Genomic DNA, 23,532 nt, shown 5'->3' with positions numbered 1-23,532 from the left:
GCAGGGAACTGATGGCAGTGGGTAAACATGAAATTATCAGCAAAGCTGAGGCACTTTCTGGAACAGAATCTGGCCTGTTTCTGTGTAATTAATGTGCTTGTGCAGAAGAACTGTTTCATACAAAGGGAGTTTGGGGGAGGGAGGGAAAGGGAGAGGGAGGGATTTTATAGCTTCAGGGGGAGGGTTTGGGGTTGTTTTTTGTGTGTGCTCATTTTAAGTCTCATCTGAGGGAAGTAGTACCAGGGAATTTCTAAAGGAAGACCAGAGACTATTAAATTGTTCTGTTCCCACACTAGATTGTCTGGGCATAATAAATGGAACATGAGCCTCATGTCTCCAATTTGATACTTTGAAATACCCTCATTCTCTTTTTGCCCAAGGCAGACATCTATTCTCCTATTACAGTTCCTCTAAAACTAACAGCTCTTGGGACTTAATCCAGCTTCCATTGAAGTCACTGGGACTTCTTAATTGATTTCACTGGGATGCATCCTTGTATTATTTGCTTTTTTTTTTTTTTTTTTTTTTTTGACAGATTTTGTCACTATAAATACTTCCTGCATTCTTGAGGAAGTAGAATGGGAGATAAGTAAAGGGTTTCACTTCCGAGGAAAAAAAAAAAAAAAAAAAGAAGAAGATCCAAATCTATGACCCAAAAGAATTAGGACTTTTTTTTTTGTTTGTTTTTGTTTTTTTGTTTTTTGTTTAGAATCCTGTAAGCATAAGTCCATATACTAAACCCAGTTTACCACTATAAACATCTCACAAATAAAGCAATTTTTCAGCAAGATTTTGGCTTAAGCCCACACTGCTTGTAATGCCTTAGGGACTGAGCCTCAAAATAGAGCTGCTATGTATGTTCTGACGGTGACAAAATAGTAAATATCAGGGAAGCAGCGTGTCGTTCTCTGTCCCCTGAACACTGATGTGAGTCACTGGCTTTTAGTGTCCTGCAGACCCTCTTCTACCCAATACAGCTACCAGAAGGAAGCCAGTAAAAGCAGCTGGCATGATATGCTGATGTCACTCCCTGCTTTGAACCCCTGGCTCCGTGGGTAGAACAAGGCAATGCTTTAACAACCAGGACACTGTAGGTGGTTCCGGCTTTGTCCTGCAGGTAGGCTGCCTATGCTCCCAATGAAACCAGTGGTGGTTAATCTATTTCCAAATGTGTACTTGGACCAAAAGGGCTAAAAATACAAAACTGAAAAGGGAAGCAATCCACATGGTGGACACAAAGCACTAAAGTACATACTAACTTTTCAAAATTATACCTACTTATATCCTCCAGGGCACAGCCCTATTTATGTGTCTTTGCCATTTACTGCTCAGCTGTGGGTTGCTTGAGGAAAAGACAGTTTCTGTGAAGTAATGTTGGAATGTTTTCCTAGATGTATAAATAGGTGGTACATTTTGTATAGCTGTTCCCTGCTGTACTTCTCCACATTTTCACTATAGCCTTTTTCTGATGTACGCACACTATAATCAGTCTCTCTGTCAGGGACTTTTGAAGTGAAAAACAATTCATCAACATTTTACTTGACTATTTTTGGAATGTTAGAAAAGTAACAGCTATATTAGCAAGCAAGGGGCAGCATGTCAAACTCTTGAACTTGGCCAGGTAACATATTTGCTTTGTTCATGAATAGTGCCTATACTAGTGTCTTTTGTCTACAAAACAAACTGTTCTGTAACAAACAGCTGAAATCTACTCAAGTACAATAGAGGACCTACAGCTTTTAATATGAGATGTTGCTGAAGTTGCTGTAAACTTCAGTGGGAGTTCAGCATCTGGAGCAGCTCCAAGATCCAGCTCCTAACATAGAACCAAAATTACATTTAGTATCCATTTAAAGCTTAGATTGTTTTTAAGTTTGTCCACTAGTGTTGTCACATGTTGCCTAATTTTTCTTTGCAGTTACTCAGAAGCCACCAAACTCTATTAAAATTCCAGGATATGGGTATGCGAATTAGCAGCAGCCAAATCTCCCTACCTACGGGTGAAAATCAGGTGTGCGTTCCTGCAATTTTTCACAGAAACTTAATTGTATGAGTTAGTCTATGTGTTTTATTACTTTCACCTCAAATATTTTCTATAAACACTTCCATGACTTTATGGAGGTAAGATTTAGTTGCAAATGGTGAGTTCTGGAAGGCCCAGGACTTCTGTGAACGATTGCAAGGGAAACTGTTCTCTGCTCTGCAGCCATCTCCTGCTGTGCCACAGTGCTCACAGAGAAGGGGTTTCCAGGAGCATGTGAAATAAAGCACACAGCACTAAGCCTCAGTTAAAACTCCCTTCAGTGAGTCTTCATCACCATAATAAAGGTACAGCCTCTCTGAGGTCTCATCTCACTAGAAGGAGGCCACTGCAGTGGTAAGGAAGCTTTGGCCATCTCGCTCTTGTTCCACCAGCTCCAGCTGCTCCTGCTGCTGGCTCCCAGGCAAAATGCTCAGGGCACAGCAATGAGATACCTCCAGTCAGGGCTCACACCTCTGACTCTTCTCAGAAGCATGTATCTGATAACCTTTAAGTTTGAAATTTTCCAATTAAGTTAAAAGAGTGAACACTTTTTTTGTTTGTTTGTTTTTCCCCCAGAACGTGAGTTCCAAGGTGTTAAACCCCCTTACTCCAGAATGTTTACTTTTGTCTTTGTATATAATGGGATTGTACTTAATTCAGGTTAAATATCCCAATGCTGTGATAAATTAGACAGTGATGCCAGTACAGATAGCTCAACAATGACATCTGAAGAAAATTTCTGATGTTTCCCAGGGTTTTGTGAGGAAAGAAAATAAATTAAGATTAAATATAGACCTGTGAAGAGAAAGAGAACAGTTGATTAAATGCTCCTTTCTCAATTTCGTGCCATAGGGGAGAAAAGGCAGTCACTCAAGACCCAGAGGAAATAGACTTTCAGAGAATATTTGAATTTACAGTGCAATCATCTTGCAGAACTTATTGCCGTCATATACTGCTAAAGGCATAAAGCTGGATAAACTGTATTCTGTCTGCCTGTGGCAGCTATGATTTCCATCATGTGAATTAGGTAATTGGATAGTCCTGTTTTCAAGGCTAATTCTCCCAAAGACATAAATGTGAAAATCTTAGATTTCACTAAAGTTATTTCCCCAATCTTCTATTTGCTTTCTTTTCAGTTTAATGCTCCATTTTCTCTCTCTCATTTTTTTCTGAAGTAAATATATTTCTCTTACCTTACTTCAAGCTGTAAATGCTGTGATGCTTTGTATGTCTGTGTGTTTGTCATAAAAAGGTAAAGTCACAGATTTGCAAGTTACTAAAAGTTTCATTAAAACGGGTAGCTCCAGAGATGAGAGAAACCTTGTCCAGAGGACAAAAATGCACTGAATGTTATTTTGCTTTACTAGACTTCAGATAAATCCCACAGCAGAGACTATAAGAATGGTTCACATGACAAAACAACAACAACAACAACAACAATAACAACAACAACAAAAATTTGGTCATTTGACTTTTCTAGACCAGAGGGAACTGATCATGGGATAGACACTTGAATTTCTAGCGTTCATGTAACTTCATACCTTCATACTATTCTTTTACTGTTAGTGTATCTTAGTAATACTTCAACTTGTATTCATAGTTTTGTCCTTTCCTTTTGAAGTTTTCTGACTACAAAAGATCAAGACCTCATTTCCCATATCTGAGACCAGAATTAAGAATGGATGTTACCATCAATTTCCAAATCAGGAAAACATTCTTCTGTCCAATATTATGGGCAACATCTATGTAGTTTGAAATCTAGATTTAATTACACATACAACATTGCTGATCACACGTAGCTAGAGCTTTCTGTTATTTGCTGAGATAATACCATTTTGTTTTCATTTCCACTTCACCTATGAGGAGCTTTCTGCTGCTAGAGAGTATGTTCAGTCGCCATTATCTTGTTCCCAGTCCCCAGTGTCATTCACTGCATTGGTGGCCTTGCTCAATTCAGGAACAAAAAGGCAGGTGTTTGGGCCCAGCCCCACTCACAAAACCATGCCCTGTTGTGGCAAACTCTCTGCATCTGGCAGGGCAGCTGGACGTGCAAAACTGCACTTTGCCCACGCATGAATCAGTGAGACTGATGGCGTGGTGATAAAAAGCTGTGTAACCTCACACATACATTTGCTGGCATGGATGGTATTCGTGTTTAATTTTTGAGGCAACTTCATTTATATATCTTGCCTCTGGCTTGACCCAAGGGTTTTCTAAATTCTCCCAATTCTAACTATTGGTGTTCAGTGGGATTCTTATTTTAGGGAAAGCTCAGTGTGTTTTTCCTACCACATCATCTAGTTCTGTTGAGAGCCCCACCTCTTTTGACCAGTACTATGAACACGAAATAAACATCAGTATTTAATGATCATACTGTTTGAAATCCCAGTTGCAAGTTCAAAGAGCATATGGTTCAGGGCACACAGTCACTGTTCATATGCTGAGGGTGGTTGCATTTTTTTTTTTTTTTTTTTATGAATATGAATGTCCTGTTCAAAACAAATGCCGTCAATCTCTGGTGGCTTGGGACTGAAAGTTATTCCAAATTAATCTAGCAGGTTGGAAAGAGATCAAAAATACCAACAATATAAAAGCTGATGCAACTTACTGCCAGTTACATAAATGAGGAAGGTACTGTAATGAAATGGCTGCTGCACAGCCAAACACTGCTGCAAGCAGGCTTTTAGTACCACCTATCCATCAGCCAAGTAAGGATCTGTTTTTAAATATCTAGTTAAACTAGCTACAATAAATAACATAACTAAAAATGCAAACATAAATAAATCCAGGAACAGTGCAAAAGGTACGCTGCAATTTATTAGGTGAAGCTGAACATTAAATTTCCTGGCATAAGAAGGAAAGGAAAGGAAAGGAAAGGAAAGGAAAGGAAAGGAAAGGAAAGGAAAGGAAAGGAAAGGAAAGGAAAGGAAAGGAAAGGAAAGGAAAGGAAAGGAAAGGAAAGGAAAGGAAAGGAAAGGAAAGGAAAGGAAAGGAAAGGAAAGGAAAGGAAAGGAAAGGAAAGGAAAGGAAAGGAAAGGAAAGGAAAGGAAAGGAAAGGAAAGGAAAGGAAAGGAAAGGAAAGGAAAGGAAAGGAAAGGAAAGGAAAGGAAAGGAAAGGAAAGGAAAGGAAAGGAAAGGAAAGGAAAGGAAAGGAAAGGAAAGGAAAGGAAAGGAAAGGAAAGGAAAGGAAAGGAAAGGAAAGGAAAGGGTAGAACAGTTTCAAGAAAGAGAAAGAAATGGCCATTTATGTTACCAGGAACAGATGCCATCTCATCATCATTCCCCGGTTAAATTGAAGTAGCTCTGCTGCAGGGACAGGCAGGTTAACAGTAGTGAGAATATGAGTCCACCTGGTCTGCAGTTCAGAACAGCTCTGGTACAGACCTGTTCAAAAAAAGCAGTGAGTACAAATCTGACGGAGGTGGTAATTAAAAAGAAACTGTAAGGGAATGAGAAAATTAATTTAAAGAACAAAATAAAGGGAGAAATGTGAGCTTTCAAATGCAAGCTGGATGCTGAGAAGGATTGTAAGTGCTTTGAGACCTAGTAAATCACTTACCTGAAGTTCTCATTGATTTCAGAGTACTTTTTACAGGATGAATAAAAGAAGCATCCTAGAAATAGGAAAATACTTGAAGCTACCCAGCACTACTAATAAGTCTGTAAAACTCTCCATGCCACCAGTAACGCACATAGAAATATTAGCAGTAATGGTGAGAAAAATTAGATGTTAAAGAGGATTTTTGAGGGGTGGGGGTTTTCCTCCCATCCTCTAACCAGTCTCCACCCAGTTTCAGAGTGACATCTTGCAGCAAAGACTGCTTTCCACGGTGCCTGATGGAATGGCCCTCGAGCTCTGGTAAAACCAGTAAAACCCATATTTTCATAAACAGGAAAACAAAGTCAATCCCCAGAGCTTCTGAAATAACAATATTATAAAAAAAATGCATAGCAATATTTATTATTTGTATCACAATAGCATCTAGAGAAGCCAAACAAAGTGGAAATTGCTTAATATGGGGCAATGTGCAAACATAGCACAAACATAACAGAAACATGCAACCTAAGCGGACCAGACACCCAGAGGGTGAGAGACGAAACAGAGAAGCAAGTTAAATAATTGCAACTTTTCAAGATCACATACATGCATACAATGAGAACTAAGGGAAGTTACAGAAAGTATATTAGAAACCTAATTATTATTCTTGCAAGCATAATTAATGTTGAAAATGTTTTTATTTCCTTCTTTCTCTCTCTCTGTCTCTCTCTCTCTGTCTCTCTCTCTCTCTTTCTTTCTCTCTTTCTTTCTCTCTTTCTCTTTTTCTTTCGGGAGTTGCATTTCCATCAGAAAAAAAAAAGAATGAGGGTATCTTACAGAGATGTCACTGCAAGCTTACAATGAAGAAACTATATCACTGCAGCTATTCAGTGAGGTTCCTTTCTGATACAGAAAGTGCTGATAAAGAATATATCTGAGAAAATACCTTAGTATTTATAAGAGGTGAGATTCTTTTGCTCAGAGATCTTACTTTTATGATGCAGAAAAGCTCTGAGCTACATCGCCCAGTTCAGGTCTTTACATGTTGAGTGAGAAGTGACTGAGTGGAGAGGACACGTGCTCTTTACACTTCTCCTCTCACCTTCTTGGTGAGTGTTAAATCTGCCTCATGCTACTTGTTGGAAGAGCACCTTAGCTTGTTTTTCAAGTCTGTGCCCTATGGAGCTAATTCAGAAACAAACCTATGCTCCCTGTAAAGCCATGAGGGGGTAGGCACGAGGCTTGAGCCTTCACACAGACAGAACATGTAGCGTGGCTAGTATCCAAAATCTTTGCTGATTCAGAGGGTTTGCTGGGACTTCCAGGTAAAAATTCTGCCTTTACTGGAAAATGCAAGTTTTTCCCTTACCTTGTCTTGTTCACAGAGAGGAACCATTTAGAGAAAACACTGGCAGATGGGTATCCCCAGCAGCTTTCTTTTTCAGCAGAAGAGAAGATGAGGCTAAACTTGCTTCTCCACCCCCGTGCCCCACCCATCGGTCTGAGCTCCTCTTAACTCTGACCCTTAGGGCTGGACTCATCTTCGGCATGGGTTATGAACAGATCCTTGCATCTGGCTGAGCAAGCAGAGCTGAACACGTTGCCTCTCGCTAGCCGAGCCACATTAAATGACCGTACTCCTAATTCCTTGCCTGTGGCAACAGCAAAAGAAAATACCTCTGCTGAGACTGCCGTCATGGAGGTACACGGCTGCCACAGGTCAGGAATGAAGGTATGGTCAGCTGCTGCAGCTCGGTGAATAGCTGACTGAACTACCTGCAATTGCTTGTCCACACCTTCCCTGACTTGGGCATGGCAACACCAGAAGTAGAGGAATCCCATGGTGTTTATGGGTGTTATACCCACACACTGATGCTTAGTCACAGCTAACATGTTTGTTTTATTGTTCATTTAAAAAAGAGAACAACGCATTGTTAGATTTGGAATTATAAAGCGTTTCTTCCCTTTTAAAAAGCAATCATTCTTTCACAAACAAGATCAAAGCCAGCAATATTTGTTGTGTTTGGAATGCTGACTGCCAAGCACTCTGGCACACAGGGTGGGAAGAATGTCATTTATTATCAAAGGTTCATACAAATATAGAGTTATTTCTGCCTTTGCATTTTTTCATGCTTTGGCATGAGGTCCTGAGGAAGCAGCGGAGGGAAAACAAGTTTTTGAAAGATAAAAGTTCTTTCCTAATTTTGGATATGGAAGAAGTAATTAGTAATAGGAATATTGTCAGGACTGTCACAGGGGAAAGAAATTAGGAGAACAGTCAGTATTCAGTCAGAAGGACACAAGAGAGGTACTTGGAAAGTGCTAAAGACAACGTGGCTGTGTTTCTGAGGAACTAACTGTAATGAAGCAAAGTACAAACTTGGTCAGAACACATTTGTCCAACTCAGTTCAATTTATTGAAGGCTTAATTGAGTTTTTTTTTGCAAGCATGGCTGGCTCTATACACAGTTTGTTCTCATACACAACATGATTAGTTCTTTGTTAGTAACTATGGCAGCTAAATATGTACCATCGCTGCCAGAAGCAGCCTGGCACATGACTGTCTTCTGACAACTCTTTGGCACATGCTTTTACAGTGTAGATGGATCTCCTGATTGTGCTGCTGAACCTGGTTTGGAGACATTGGCTTCTTGCTGCTTTATGCTACTTGGGCTACACAAGGTGCCTTTGGGCACTCAAGTGTCTGTTGAGGCACGTGGCAGGGACAACGCCTGAAACAATGAATATTGCCAGAACCAATCTAGCACGGATAACTGTGGATGCACACACTTTACCCGTCCTTGTTCCTTACCAGAAATTGCCATAGGAAACAATTCAGACCATGTGTTATGACGGGGTCTGTTGTAAATGCCGCAACATTCAAATAGAGTGGTATTGCTAATGCGGACAGTCCTTCATGGGAATCACTCTTGTGTAAGCATTTTTGGCCTAACATCCTGCTACGTTGCTGTGATTCACCCACTTCTGCATGGAAGTTTGTACTTACATCATGTCTTAAGTGCACAGTATTGAAGTGACAAGTTGCGTGGCATTCCCCATTCCCCTTCTTGGTTTATACACTCAGCAAAACAGAATAATGTTTCCGCAGAAATCTTTCTGTGCAAATATGCCTACTCACAACATTTCCATTTAACTATGTAGTTTCCTGCATAAGCTGCCACTCAACAGAATACATGTTAGCATGTCTTCTTCAGAATTTCTTCATTATTCCCAAGAATTTTTCAGGAGTCGACTCCTGAGAAACAGAGCTTGAGAAAGACGATGAACTTGTGGCTAGACTGACTGGATCTGCATCCAAACTCTGTTAAGTTTCTTGTTTTACCACATACTATACGTATGACCCGAGGCAAGCTATACTGCCTCTTTATGCAGCAATTTCTCATCTTGAAAATAGGCATAATACTTCTCTACATCACAGGGTTCTTGCGAACTAAAGTCCTTTAAGAGTAATGAGAAGCTTAAACAGAATGGTAATAATGATTGCAGCTGTTCTTTGCAGGCATCGGATAATGATCCGTCATCTAAACACTTGCAACAGAAGCACCACCGCTAGGGTACAGGGCTGGGACTGGTGGTTTTTGGTGCACGGGGCTGCGGAGGGCAGGTCAGCGGCTGGATGTGGGGGTCTGTTCAAACACCCCTCACGCTGTACCCTGCAGAAGGCAATTTGGACATAAGCACATCTGGTACCTCAGTGGGTGCAAATAAAGACATCTATGGGAAACATGCAAAATCACGAAAAAATGTCTGGAAAACAAAATAAGTTTTCAGCTGGTGCAGTTTTTTAAAGACAAGAAATCTGTATTAAGCGTAAACGTCAGAGGGATTCATACGGGCTGAAAATACAGACTAAAATATACTTTTCAGAGAAATGGTCTCTCCAGTTTCTTTCTCCGAGGCACTGCCCAAGCTCAGCTAACTGGAAACTCTTCAGCCCTGCCACCTTTCCAGTTTTATCCTGAAGCAGGCAGGCTGCGCCAGGGGAGCACAAGCAGCACATGGGCGAGACGGAGGAGGAGGAGGGCGGCCTCTCGGTGGGGGGCCGTGAACACGGCGGAGCCGAGGCGTCACCGTGCCATGTTTCGTATGTGAAAAACACTCCACGCGTGCCACTCGCAGCACGTTTCGGAGGACAGCCCACGGTCTGAGCGACCTGAGGCCTCCACCCGCGGCCGGGCTCCGCCGCGGGGCCGCCCCCCGGCACCAGAGGGCGCTGCGGCGGCGGCGGCGGCTCGGCGGCACCGGGCGGCACCGGGTGGCGGCGGCGGCGGCGGAGGAGGAGCGGGCGGTGCGCGGGGAGGGCTGAGGGGCAGCCGCCGCCGCCGCCCGGCCTCCTTTGTCCCCTCCCCTGCCGCCGAGCCCAGCCCAACCCAGCCCAGCCCAGCCCAGCCCAGCCCATCCCGGCGCGGTGCGGTGCGGTGCGGAGCGGTGCGGGCCGCCGCGGGGATCCGCTCCCCTCGCCGCCGCCGCCGAGGTCGCCATCTTCACCTCCGCCCCGGCCGGGCTCGCCGGCAGCCCGCGAGGGGCCCCGCGCCGCGCCGCGCCCGCCCCGCTGCATGTGACCGCGCCGGCCTCCCCCGCCGACAGCGCCCGCAGCCTCCTCCGGAGGGCGGCGGGGACGGGGCGCGGCGGGCGGGCGGGCAGACAAAGGAGCGGAGCCCGGCGGAGCCCAGCGGAGCCCGGCGGTGAGTGGCGGGGTCGGTGCCGGTGCCGCTGCCGGTGCCGCCCAGCCCCGGGGGCGCTGTCAGGTGCGGGGCTGGCCGCGGGCGGCTTCCTCGGCAGGCCGTGAGCTCTGCTCCCTCGCTCGCTCATTCAGGAGGGGCCCTCCCCCCCCCCCTTTTTTAATATATATATATATTTATATATTTATATATTTATTTATTTATTTATTTTCGCCGCGGAAAGTTGAGGTTTGCAGCGCCGCGCACCTGGCGGGGGCTGCGCGGCCACCGGCCTGACCTCGTCCTCAAGGACAGCAGCGGCACGGAGCGGGCTGGGGCTGGGGCTGGGGCTGGGGCTGGGGCTGGGGCTGGGGCAGGCACGGTGCTCGTGGGTACGGCTTGGGCAGGCGTAGTGAAACAGCTGGATTGCTCTCGTAATGATTTTTTATTTCTTTTTTGAAGGTTGGAAGGGGTTTGCTGTAGATAACGTGCTGCAGGCTGGGGTTTCGGCAAATTGTTCCCAGCGTTAGTGATCGAAGTAACAGCTCACAGCAGCAGTGAAATCTTGCTCTGCCTATAAATTCCAGCATGCACACAAATCCTTGTGCCATTACATACTTCATTCCTCTCTTTGATTTGATTTTGCCCATCAGCTTAGGTGAGAGACTAGAATCTGGATACTGTTGTCTGAATACCTAAAATTACCTAAAATACCTAAAATCTTGCTAATATTTCCTATCTGATTTCCACTCTGAGGAAAGGGTGTTCTCCCTTCTGCAGGAGATCAATTATTCTGCATTCAATAAACTTCCTGGTGAAGTTCCTGCGTATTTAGACCAAAGATGTATAGACTGGGAATCAAAAAACTGTAATATACAGTCTATGACATATTATATATATATATGTAATATACAGTCTATAACATATTTGTAATCCATTGGAACAGAAGGTGAAGAGCACTGAACCTGTTGGCAGGTGTAATTTTCCAGAAATGTTGCAGCTGTACCACTCATGATCTTTGATATAAAACGTGTTTCACTAACAGCATATAGACAATTTACTTACACTGCCATATAACCACACAAAACAAATTACTTTGAAGCTTGTTGGTAATTCTGACCTGATAAGCACGTCAGCATCTTTGTGGCGGCTTGCAGTATGGCCATTTGGGGGAATGCTTGCGGACATGGTGTCAAGCCACACAGTGACAAGAGAAAAGGCAGTTAAAAATGTTTTGCACATCCTGTCATGGCTTCTAATGTATGAAAAATACATATAGTTGCTCTAGAAACAGGAAGGGTAGAAAAGAAATTTGGTTTGTCTTCAAAGTGACTTTCTGATTATTTATGTATTTATTTTTACTGTGACTTTTTTTCCTAGGTATCAGAGCACTCATTGCAATGATCGAAACATTAGTCCTAGGGTAGTGTCAAGAAATCGAACCGTGTCCCACGGAAGCATTGCAGTAAGCAAGATGTATGAGATGTTCACACTTCACGTTTTTCCCCCAACAAGAAGCATAATCAACACTGTTCTACATTTCTAGAAGGAGTAATGGCTTGTGGTGGTGAAATGACATTAATCAGCAGTTGTTGCTATAATTCATTGTCCACAGGGGAGGAGTTAGTCCAGCACCTGGTAACTTGAGCAAACCTTTCAGAGCTTGCACAAACCCTTTAGATGTTTGTGCCAGACCTTTTGACCCTCAAAGGTGGGGTGTGAAGGGGTTTCTTCTTTCTCTCTCCAGTAGGATTTCTTGCTAGTGTTACAATTATACAAATACTCTATTATACAAACACAAATGACTTTCTTCACGCTACTGACATATGAATTACCAGTAGAACATTTCATTATGTGGTTTATGATTGAGGTGGCAGTTTCCTGGATTTCAGGATTTTTTTTCAAACTTATGGTAGTGTTGAGAAACTTGCTTTGTTTAATATGATTCATAGACCAACCTTTAGGCATGAAGCATAATGCTGAATTAAGTTACTCAATAATGTAAAAAATTCTGAAGTACTTCCTGAAAGCACTTTTCTTTCAGGTCTTTCTGTTTGGTTTTTGTTCCGTTTTTGTTTTTTGTTTTTGTGAACTGAGCTTGTTGTCATGTGGCAAAATGCATACAAGCCTAGCAAAATACATTGCTAAGAAAATCTCTTGCCAGTCTGTTTTGCAAGTACTGTAATGACTCCTGTTTGTTCTGGTTTGTGTGCAGGCATCACTGGATTCTGGTCAGTACCGCTGAGCACTTGAGTAGAATTCAAATAGGCCTAACTTCACTTATTTTTGAGTCCTCCCATGACTGTTCAGTTTTCAGCCACTTAGTTGCAACTCTCAGTTACACTTGACAGCCCCAATCTAGGCATCCAGTAGCAGAGTCCCCTGAAATACACTGCTGCAGCGTGTGTTTTTAGTAGATATGGTTCTGCCTGGTAGTAGGGACTGTCACGTCACATAAACATGCACCTGAATGACCCAGTTATCTCTGGTGACCTCCCTAGCTCTGGATATCTTTTCTCACTGTATGCTTCTCTGTAAACTCAGATATGAGGAAAGGGGAGATGAATAATGTGGCCCTTCTTACAACCTTGCTTGTTGTCACTTCATGGAAGCACATTTGCTACTAACTGCCCTGCATGTTTAGTATTAGTCCCATGTCTCCTACTATTAATATTTGCCTGTTAGCAAATAACAGAGTTTTAAAAGAACTGGATGTTGTGAAAATGCTAGTCACCGTTTTCATACCCCAAGTACAAATAAATGATTTCTTGAATATGTTGAAGGATTGTAGAGAATTTGATGCTGTTTACTCCATATATAAAGTTAGGACATACATGCCTGTTGTCTAATCCGATTTTATCAATTCTTAAAGCAGGGCTAACATTAATTTATTATTTTTTTAAGTATTAGAGTTCTCTTGCTTTTTTTCCTGTTAGCTTCTATCATACATCTAAAGTAAGTGTACATGATGATGACTGCACAGCTAAATGATGTTTCTTTTTCAAGAACAAACTTACAAATAGCCTAGATTGAGATATGTTTGAAAAGCAGGGACATAGCGTTCCTTTCTGTAGCTGAATTGGGGGTTGGAATGGGGGTGAAAGGAAGAATGTTTCTGTAAAGCATGCTGGATGGGTTGGATTCCTTTTTGTTTGGGAAAGAAAAAAATCAGTAAATCTCAAGAGGCTTTTGAGTCACTTCAAGATTTCAGGGTGTTTTGAAGCAAGTCGGGCTTACATGATTAGTATCTCTTGTTCTATTGCATGGCTACTGATGATGTCAAGGAATACTGAATTCACACAAGCTACCTGAAACAAGTGCAAGTGGGTGAGAGAATAATCAAACAGCTGCACTGACTGTGTTGAAGTAGGGGCTGCACTTAATGGGCAGGATGAAGAGGAGATTAGCAATGAGAGCGCTGACTGTTTTCAACAAAAAGAATGCAAAAAAGTTGGGCGGGTGGTTCGGGAAAGTGCCCTGTACAAGGGCCTGCTCTCAGCGCCTGCTGCATAGCTAGGTAGCAGTGCTTCAGGACCCCTCCAGACTCTTTCTACCTCTCTGTGTTGTGTGCAGGTGTAATTTAATCCAGCACATCAGCTTCTTAGTCCAGTGATTGCCATTGTCCCGAAAGGAACAGAAGTTTCTCTCAATACCTTCTCCAATCCAATCGGAACAGAAGTTTTCTTGCCTGTAACAAAAGCACGGTTATGTGAGCGGTCTTCCACCTTCCTTGTCAGTATTTTATTAACAGACGGGTTTAGAGTGGAAGGTGTAAGGAGGAAGGCATAAGGTGTCAGTGTTATCATCAGCAGATCTTGCAAGCTTCCTGGGAGGATGAATATATGATGTTAACTTCCTGCTCTGATTTATTTAACTTTCTGTCCGATCAGTTCAGTAGTATTCGTCATGAAATGCAGAAGGGAGAACAGATACCTCCTCTGTGCACATTCAGCAGCACACTGCGGTGATACATGGAGGAAAGCAAGCTGCTGACAACTGTGCTCCCTGGAAAACGAGGAACTGCTCTTCGTCTTGCTTGAAAATTATGGTTTTCAACACAGAGCTTAAATGGATATCCCTGGGTTGTGTTCAATGAATCGCTTGCTTGTTTGGTGGTAAAGGTATGGATCATAGTATAGGCCACTATCTAGTACTGCCAAAGGTCTAACCTATTGCAGTTACCTGAGGCTGTGATTTAACACTGTGGCTACTAGAAAACTGCCAGTTTCTTTGCTGGACAGAATTTGCATCCTCTCCCCACCATATATAATTGTTACAGCTCCACCACGGGCTATTGTAAGACTGGTTTGCACTATATAAAACATTGTCTACATTGCCTCTTCCTGGGAGGAGAGGATGTACTAGAGGAGAGAAAAAGTGATTCGTTTTCAGGATAATAGAGGAGAAATTTTCATATAAACAGATGAGGGTTCCCAATGCCAGGAGGAGATCACACACAGTGATGACAGGTCTGATCCAATAGCTTTTCACATCACAACAGAGTACTGTATTTATGGTTGTGCTTTAGGCAAGCAGGAATAAAATACTGTAACTATCTCTAACCAGTTAAGCTAAAACAGAGAGCTGTTTGTTTCATGGGTATATAAATCACAATATAATGGCAAAACAATGCATGAACCAAGTAACTGGTTACAGACTGCATCATTGTTTGTTGAGTATTTTGGTGTCTCATGCTTTGTTACAAATTACTGGACAGTTCTTTTTTTTGACTGTACATGCCTTGAACTTTATCAGTTACCGCATGCAGTTCAGATGCGTTTTCTCAAGAAAACTTTCTTTCCACAGGATAGAAAGTACATTATCACCAAAGCATTTCCAGTCAAGATTTCAGTTGTCCCCATAAGAAAAATGTGTCTTTTTGAATGAATTTGGAAATTTCTATATTATACTTAGTACATTTTCTGTCTAAATCATAGCCTTATTTTTGTATGGATATATATGTATATATTTTTTTCCCTCACCTTTTGTAAAATGATACCTGTCTTCTTTCTTGTAGTCAGCAACAGACTTTGGAGACTGTTTCTGTACAAGACTTAAACAGGACATTCATAAATTACAACCCAATTTCTCATGAAATTGGTAATACTACTAAACATTGAATTATTACTACATGCAGAAAGCTCTTTGTTACTTTTATTGGCTGCTTTATCTTGTGGCTCATGTTCAGTAATTCTTGTGCTGACTGATAACATGTCTTTTAATTGGCCCCACGTGATGCAGCTATTCTCATCAAACCCCAACTGCTAAAGGAACTCCACCTACTCCTTTAAAGCTTCCTGAGAACAAATTTTCACTTGAGCTCAATTACCTGTTTCCCCTCTTAACCCTTCAAGTGAATGGTGTCTTGCCCTGATCTTCCATACTGAAGTCCTTTTTGAATATGATGTGTTTTGTAAGGTTTGTTCTTCCTTAAGATAATCAAAATAAAAATTAATGTAAAAAATAAAATAGTTTGAAGTTAAGAGCGGTCTTGTTTACCTGAACTGTATAAACAGTTTTTGAGATCTGAGAGAAATACTTTTCTGTAGTCCAGAGTATGTGTAGTAGTTCAGAAACAGGAGCTTAGCAGATTTTCATTTGGTGGTGAAGTATCCAAGTCAGTCTACTTAGAAAAAAGCAGATAAACTGTTTTAAGTAACCTCTATTTTTTATGGGATGGGGCTGGTGGAGTGGTCTTCAAATAGTTGGTTTAGTTTTGGTATTTCATGTGTGTATTGCTTGTTAGTTGTTTTTTCTTTTTATTGTCCTCACGTACAGGGTGCATTTTAAAAAACTTTTTTTTTTTTTCTTTCCCATTTTGTAAAAGCCAGATACTGCCAATTTGTGAAAAAGTGTTATTGGCACTACTCGTTGTAGGTGGGAGGAAATCATTTATGGAGCTAATGAAAGACTACCTAAATCAGTAACTCTGCTACATTCTCTTTTTTTCTTTTTCTTTTCTGTTTTTTCCTCTGGTGTTGTCCTATCAAAAAAATCATCTTAGACAAATATTTAAGTGTTCTGCTTTCACTCGGTTTTCACAGGGAGTATGCCACTGGTATTGGTGTGGCTGGTAGAGCCAGGGCTTGCTGCATAGTCAAGTCTTTTTATTTCAGTGTTGAAATAGCGACTTTGAAGGATAAATCTAGGTGTGTTCAGCTCTGTTATTTGACTCTGCTGTAACCTGTTTACTGCTAAGCTGTCTTGTAATGGGTAAGTGAAGCTTTGTGATGCCCTCGAAGAATGCTAGTGGGACTTAAGGCTGTATTGAGGCAAATTCAAAGGGGCTGTATGTCAGTGTAGGCTCTATTGTGAAACACATAATCGACTCTAACACGCTGTTTTTTCCCTCGTGGACCATCCCCCTGGTTGCACCACTGCCAAGCTTGTTATGTGGGCTCTAAAGAAAAGCGTGTAAATCCTTGCTCTGGAGCCTCTTCTTCACCCGTGCATGGTTATTAAGCGTTTCTTCCACTTACTGCAGCCCTTTCCAGGGCAGTCAATAGGAGTGGTGAGAGACTCCTTTCAGTTTTGAGTGTTTCAAGTAAAGCCCTGGCTATCATGAACTTGGTGGTGAAAATCTCATTGAGATACTAAATCCATTACAACTGTGCTTGAAGAAAGTCCACTACAGTGTTACAAGAACACATTTGCAAGCGTAGTATTTGTCATTACCTGGGAGTCAGAGTTACAGTCTTGTCCCTTGAATCTCTTCATGAGGCTCATAATTGCTTTACTTGTATTCCAGTGTGCTTTACAAACCAAAGCATGAGGCACTGTCATAGCACATGCAGGAGAATCTAGGTACTGAAAGTTGCGGTGGATTTGTTTGTTGAACCTACTTTTTGGTTGGGGCACAACGAACCAGCAGTTGTCTTTCCTTCCAGTCCTGTGCATTCTGTGTTTTCAGGATACGTGTGTGTATCGATAGTGAGATGAGGCTTGTTTCTTAAGGTGATTTTTTTTTTAACTTCTGATAAAAGTTAAAAGTAGACTGGGTAAAGCAATCCAATTTCTGGGAAACTCAAAACATGCTATTGTAAAAGTAAATGTGCATTTTAGTGAAATACTATATAAATTAATAATTCCTTTAAAGAAAACACAACTCTATGAAAATAAAACTCATTGCACTGAAAGCAACACTTGTGCAGATGACTATTCAAATGCTAAAACAGATAATGGGTGATTCCAAATTATGCTTTTTTATGCTGTGGGTCTGCTATTTCTTTCTTTCTTTCTTTTTTTTTTTTTTTTTTTTCTAATCCTTAAACTCAGTTCCCTTTCTTTCAGGGACTGAAAGCATAATGTGAAGGCTTTGTTGGTTTAATATCTACTGGTTGAGGTCATATTAAGATATCTTTGTTAGTGTTCCGCTCTAAAGAGAGCTTTATCAAACTGTGGCTTATTGTTTTTCTAAATGTAACTTAATTTGTATTTGCGTCTATTCAAAGCTGATGAGACCATTTCAAAGAGTTCACTACGCAGAAATCCCAGACAGAAAATTTTACAAATCACCATGGTAATGTGTGTGTGTGGAGGGGAGTATGGGGGGCGTAAAGGCAGAGCCTGCGTTTAATATTGTATATGCTCAGTGCTGCAAGCATTGCTTGTTCTTTGATGTATACATGTTCTTTGCTTAATTAAAAATTAGACTGTGAGTAACATTGGCTGCAGCATTTTATCAGACTTCTTTGTGATACTGAAACAATCGGATAATGTGGCTAGTGATTGAATCTTCTTTCTGTTCAGAAAATGACAGAATCATGTAAACTTGGCAAAGAAACTTCACAATTTCTTTTCCGTCCTCTCCAAGAACTTAGGGAGAGGCTTAAAAGTCAGCATTTTACAGCTAGAGCTACATTCAAAGCACTCTTAGTACAGGTAGCTCGTGTCTTGGTGATTTCTGTTAAGTCATTGATAGTGTCTTAAGTTCTCCTTTTTAGCTAGGCCTGTCTGGATGCTTTTGTACCTGCAGTTGTTGCCTTAGACACAGCAGCAATTTTGAAGTGCAGTCACTGCTAGTTTTAATTACAAAAGGGAATATTCTTGAGAGGATCTGCATCTGCTCTGGAGCGCTGAAACTGGTTTGGTTAAAAACAATGAGGATCCTTGTAGACTATTTTCTTAATAATATAGTCAGTCAATGCTGACTACAGATTAACATATAAATTAATGGGAATTTATAGGGAGACTGACTCTTGTGTATTTTTTTGTTGGAGAATAGGAAAAGTTTCACCTGACATTTCTCGGTTATTTACTACTGTAGTCTGAGTAAGATGGAAAACTGAGAGACTGGGATGGAGGATAATTTTCTTTCCCCGTATTTCAGTGAATTTCCAGTAACTTTATTAGTTAAAAAATATATGTATATTTGAAAATATTGAGAGTCAAGGAAGCACTGGCGCTGTTCAAACTGCAGCCCAAGCTCTGTTGACTTGTGTATCCGATGGCCTGTGAGAATGGAGTTTTTCTCTCTCCCCGTGCACAGAGGAATTATCGTGCAAAAGCACCGACACGGAGTGCAGAGTTGAAATGCTCTCTCTGTATCAGTTAAAATGAGACGGGTAAGGCTCATGAGAGCTGCCTGTGCCCAGGATAATTAGTCTGACATGACACGAATGCAGCCAAGCTGTCCTGACGTTATGCAGTCAGCTGTAGAGCCCATTCATCGTGTGTATTCAGGTCACTCACTGCATTTTGCTTTTACAACGATATTTGTTTGCTGTATGCAGTCTGTCACAGTTATAATGGTTTCACTGAGGTGTTTTTTTCCTGACATGCCAGGCTTCCTGTTAATAGGGTAAGTGTGGGAAGTGAAGGCTTTGAAAGTCTTTGCCTTTATGAAAACAAGTTGCAGACTCTGAAGGCTGTGTTTTGTGAAGGCTGAAATCATTTGTGTGGGTAGTGGAGCTATTCGGATAGCTAGTGACTTGTTAGGCCCTTTCTTTGCTCACTGGGGGAGATGTTCAGTTTCCAGCGGCTGGATTATTTCTGTCTCCAGGTCTTTAAAAGACAGCACTTTGGGATGGATTGGACTTGAAACACCAGTCTGCTGGGTTTTGTTTGCATTCTGTTGGTTACCTCAGCCCTTCTACTCCTGTTACGTACAGGATTTGTATTAGCACTGCAGTTGATTGTCGTCTGTGTGATTTAAAATAGGCAGTCAAGGTATTATACGTAGTACGTTTTGAAGCAAAAATTTGACTAAATTACACTCTCTTTGTCTCATGAATCAGTTAAGCTATTCACATCAGGCTCTCAGATTCTAGGTTGGCAGGTATGAAAACACACTGGTACGCTTCTCAGCAGCAGGCAGTAAATGCACCTTCCTCCCACCAAAACCCTGACAGCGTCAGCCTCTTCCAGCCATTTCCTCACAAAAAAGGAAAGCCCTTACTGTTAGTGAAAGAGATCTCTGTGAGGTTTAGGTTTGTGTGGTTGTGAAAATAATTTGAGAAAGAAGTATTAGCCCACAGTTTACTTATTCCTTCTCTTTATGAAAGGCTTAGCCACTCAGACATTGAAATACAAACATAGGTTCTCCATGCTAAAAGTGCAGGATGTCTAATTGGACTGAAATACAAGATTTCAAGCCTTACATAGCTGCATTTCTGTATTCCTATGTATCTTTCAGTCGTTTCCATGGTGTGTTCATGCAGTGTAGTCCATTAAGCATCCAAGTAAACACACCTGTGTCACTGATGAGCCAAAGAATTTCATTAGACCAGATACAAAACAGGAAAACTTGATGCTGGCACAGATAAACGTGACCTAAAGGTCAGCCTTCTAAGTGCCCGACTCCAAGTAGTTTCCAAGAGGATTATTTGCTTTTTTGCCTTTTTCCCTTCCTCTCCTTGGGGGGAGGTTTCTGGAGGCAAAGCATAAATAGTATAAAATATTGAAATGTCTTAATGTTGGTGTCTTCGAAGGATCTTTTGAAAAGGTTTAAACGGGGGAAGAGCTATTCAGAGAAGAATTTAAGTAGGCTACAGTTCCAAGTCCTCTCCTAGGCGGTCAGTGAATAGAGATACCTCCCTCCTTTAGAATTATTTACATATTAACTCTGGCTCCAAATTGTCCTCTAAAAGATTTTAGTTTTGAAAGACAATGTCTCTGGTAGCAATAGGAGAAACTAAAACTTGCTTTCTTGATTCTTTGTGCTTCCACTTGTATTTGATCTTACGTCCCATAAGTCTTACAGCCTTTTATTTCTAGCTCTTCACAGTTCTGAACTCATTGGCACTTACTAATTCTATTCACATTCCTTAACGGTTCCATTAAATGAATTGATGAACAGAAGCTTCATAACGAAATAAAATATGATCTTCTGGCTCTCTATCACTTCCTGCGTGCATGTGACTGAGGATATGATGACACTTCCAAATAAGTGTTTGCCATTGACTAGAACGGGAGGATGATTAAAAACCTGTGTGTATATATACTATATATGTGTATAGAGACATGGAAGTATCTCAGATGCAAGATTAATCCCTTATATTTTTCCCAATAGTTTTTAATAGCTTGTAAATAAATAAATAAACAAAAGTCTGTTAACATAATGAAGATAACAAAAACCGACATAAAGTTTAGATTATCATTTTGTTATCAATACGCTGATGAAAGTGCTGAAACTGATTGTTTCTTCAAATGGAAAGGGAAATGCCCTTTGCAGGGCATTTAACTACTCATCTATTGCAAACCCACTGCCTCAATAGTTTAGAAAATATTTTTCCCTAAGATACAAATGCATTTTTTAAACTTGCACTTCATATATATGTAGTGTCTTCATGCAAGTTCTTCATCAAATTTGAACCTATTCTCTGTAATTTGAAAACAACTTGAAAATGTTACATGGCTCCACTGATCGTTTTCTCTCTGAATTTGATACACGTCGTAATAACAGCTTACTTAAGTCTGTTAATGCTTATGATCCTCTTGTAGCTACCACATCAAAATAGATGTCCGACATCTGGGTTCTCTAAAATCTTGTGAATCTTGCAATATTAGTGATTTCTGGCAACTGGCTAAGCCAGCAGTTTAGCTGTAATTTAGAAATAGAGGAAGCATACTGAATTGTTAGCTCCCGAAACAAGGCTTTAGCCAAGCAGAAAGCTTCAAATTCTTATGTAAATGCTAGCACTTAGACAACTGTTATTTATAACCAGCATTCTTAATGAATGAGTGATGTAGGTAAGTCTGCAATAAGCTGTCCAAACTTTTCGAAGACAGTGGTTACAGCTTGATTAGTAGTATGCCTTGGCAGTGCCTGCAAACAACCATTCTTTCCACTCTGCTGGCAGGTAATCTGTGCCAGTTAATTTAGTAGCATTTCAAGCCAGAAGTCTTCCACTTATAGAAGTGGTTTTGTGAATTAAATTGTCCATTAGGATGTGGGTTTAGTCTACAGGCTTCATTCATCCAGGGCTCTAAATAGCTGTGACACAGCTTTAAACTAGTGGTCCAGATTTTATTTGTAACTGACTTTAAAAGTTGTTCTATGAGGAGCTTTCATTGTTTGTTGATGCTGCTCTTACAGCGTGGTTGTGGGCTTTGAATGTTACAGTTTAGGAAAGTGAAATTCATCTATTTTTCTACCTAGTCTATTCTTTTTTAAAGAGGAGTCAAGAAAGACTTGGCTTAGAATTTGCAAATATAGATATTCTTACATTTAAAATTGTTAGTTATAAACATAGGCTATATAGAAACTCAGTCTACGTGTTTTTAGGATGTTACGTGTGCTGTTAATGGCCAATTAATGTGTGCTCTGTACTAACAATCTCATATAGCATCATGTTGCTGACGCACTGTTATCTCAGTTTTCTCTCAGTAAAACTTACATGATATGAAAACTTACGATATGAATCTTTCTCATGTTTCAGGTTCAGTTGCATTCTGTTTGAGGGAGGAGGTCTATGTTCATCTGAGGTTGAATTAGCTGGTTCTCCTGCCTTTATCTCAACTATTGGCCACACATACTTCAAGTACAAGGTACAACTAATTGTCATTGAAAGTTAGCTACAAGATTTTAAGAATGCATGTTAGCCTTATTAGCTTTCAGGATTTTATTTGCTTCTTTGTTAAAATTGTTGGGCAACCAGTACAATGTCATGTGTTACAGGCTGATTGTTCAGCTGTTTTTTCTTTTTTCTGTTTGAGCAACAGACTATCCTGATGCCATTATTTTCCAAGGGCGTGGAAAAAAAAAAAATCCACCAAACTCCACATGCAGATACTCTGAATATAGTTTATATGGAGGCAAGTTTTGATCAATTTTATTATTTTTTTTTTCCAGGGTTCATGTGAACTGTTCAGTGAAAGCACGTATATTACCAACTGCTTAAGTTTTTAATGTTTCAAAGTCAAGGAAACTGCTTAAGTATCATGATAATGAAGCGTCTTCTCTGGCTATCTGCTGCTACGTGGAGAACCACATGCTTTGCTCTCACTAGATGTCTGAACTTAAGGGCATGTTGTTCTCTAGCTCCTCAATACGTCTGCTCTGTGCCCTTTATACACTTGGTCAAATTTACTGTTCCATCAGTTAAAGTTTATTTTTGTCTCCTATTTGTTCTAATGAAGTAACTGAACATGCACAATGTGTAATACCAAAATTGTTCTTTGATTCATTAGCTGAAGAAAGGAGACAAATCTCATTCTTTCCACACAGTTCTCTGTGGCTATCTAATAGTCCAGCATTGCTTTTTCACTAAGGCAGGTATAGCTAATTCCTAATACTAATCCTTTTAGTAATCCACTGCTGTGATTTTTTGTTTTTGATCACCCAAATTCCTATCCTGACAAGAAAGGTGATCAAAGCTTTCTGTCTGTGACATGTAGCACTGTCCAGACAAGTTTCCCCTCTTCCCTGCCTTCCTCCCCTGCATTCTTCTCCTGACTGGCTGTTTGTCTCTCTTTATGTAATCTGTTTTACCTGTGTTCATTTGCCTGAGCTCTTTGTTTCTAATCCGTAAATTTTCCCTGTCTCTTTCTGAAAACTATCGAGTAAGTAAATAAATAAATAAATGTAATTTTACTTTTTGAATCTGACATTCATTGAGCCTGAGAGGAAACAGAAGCCTCAGTTCCTTAGTTTGTGAGCAGTAAAGGATTAAATATGACAAACAAGCCGCCACTGAAAATCAGCTAGCAAATGTCTTGTCATTTAGTGTGGAAGATGTAGCACCAGCAAGCTCAGGTGTGGAAGATATTTAAAATAAAAATTAAAAAAAAAAAAAAAAATCCACAATCCCCATTTAATATAGGAGGTGCATAAAGTTTTGTTTACTGTG

At 40.8% G+C, this 23,532-nt stretch overlaps 1 protein-coding gene across 5 annotated transcripts in view; it reads left to right on the top strand.

Annotated features, from left to right (window-relative positions):
- Positions 1–9,950: 9,950 nt before the first annotated feature.
- CDC42SE2 (CDC42 small effector 2) overlaps positions 9,951–23,532 on the top strand; it is an 81,006-nt gene continuing 67,424 nt past the window's right edge. For 2 of the 5 annotated variants that reach the window (XM_082783359.1, XM_082783358.1), the window contains exon 1: positions 9,951–10,267. The gene's annotated coding sequence lies outside the window, so the exon portion shown is untranslated. Of the gene's footprint in view, positions 10,268–10,705; positions 10,902–22,122; positions 22,232–22,405; positions 22,499–23,532 lie in introns of all 5 variants that reach the window. The other 3 variants (XM_082783356.1, XM_082783355.1, XM_082783354.1) reach the window with 3 other exon arrangements.

Source organism: Aythya marila (genome assembly GCF_965140915.1).
Source record: "Aythya marila genome assembly, chromosome: Z".
NCBI lineage: Eukaryota > Metazoa > Chordata > Aves > Anseriformes > Anatidae > Aythya > Aythya marila.
Note: the sequence above shows the minus strand (reverse complement) of the source record. Positions and strands in the feature narration are given on the sequence as shown.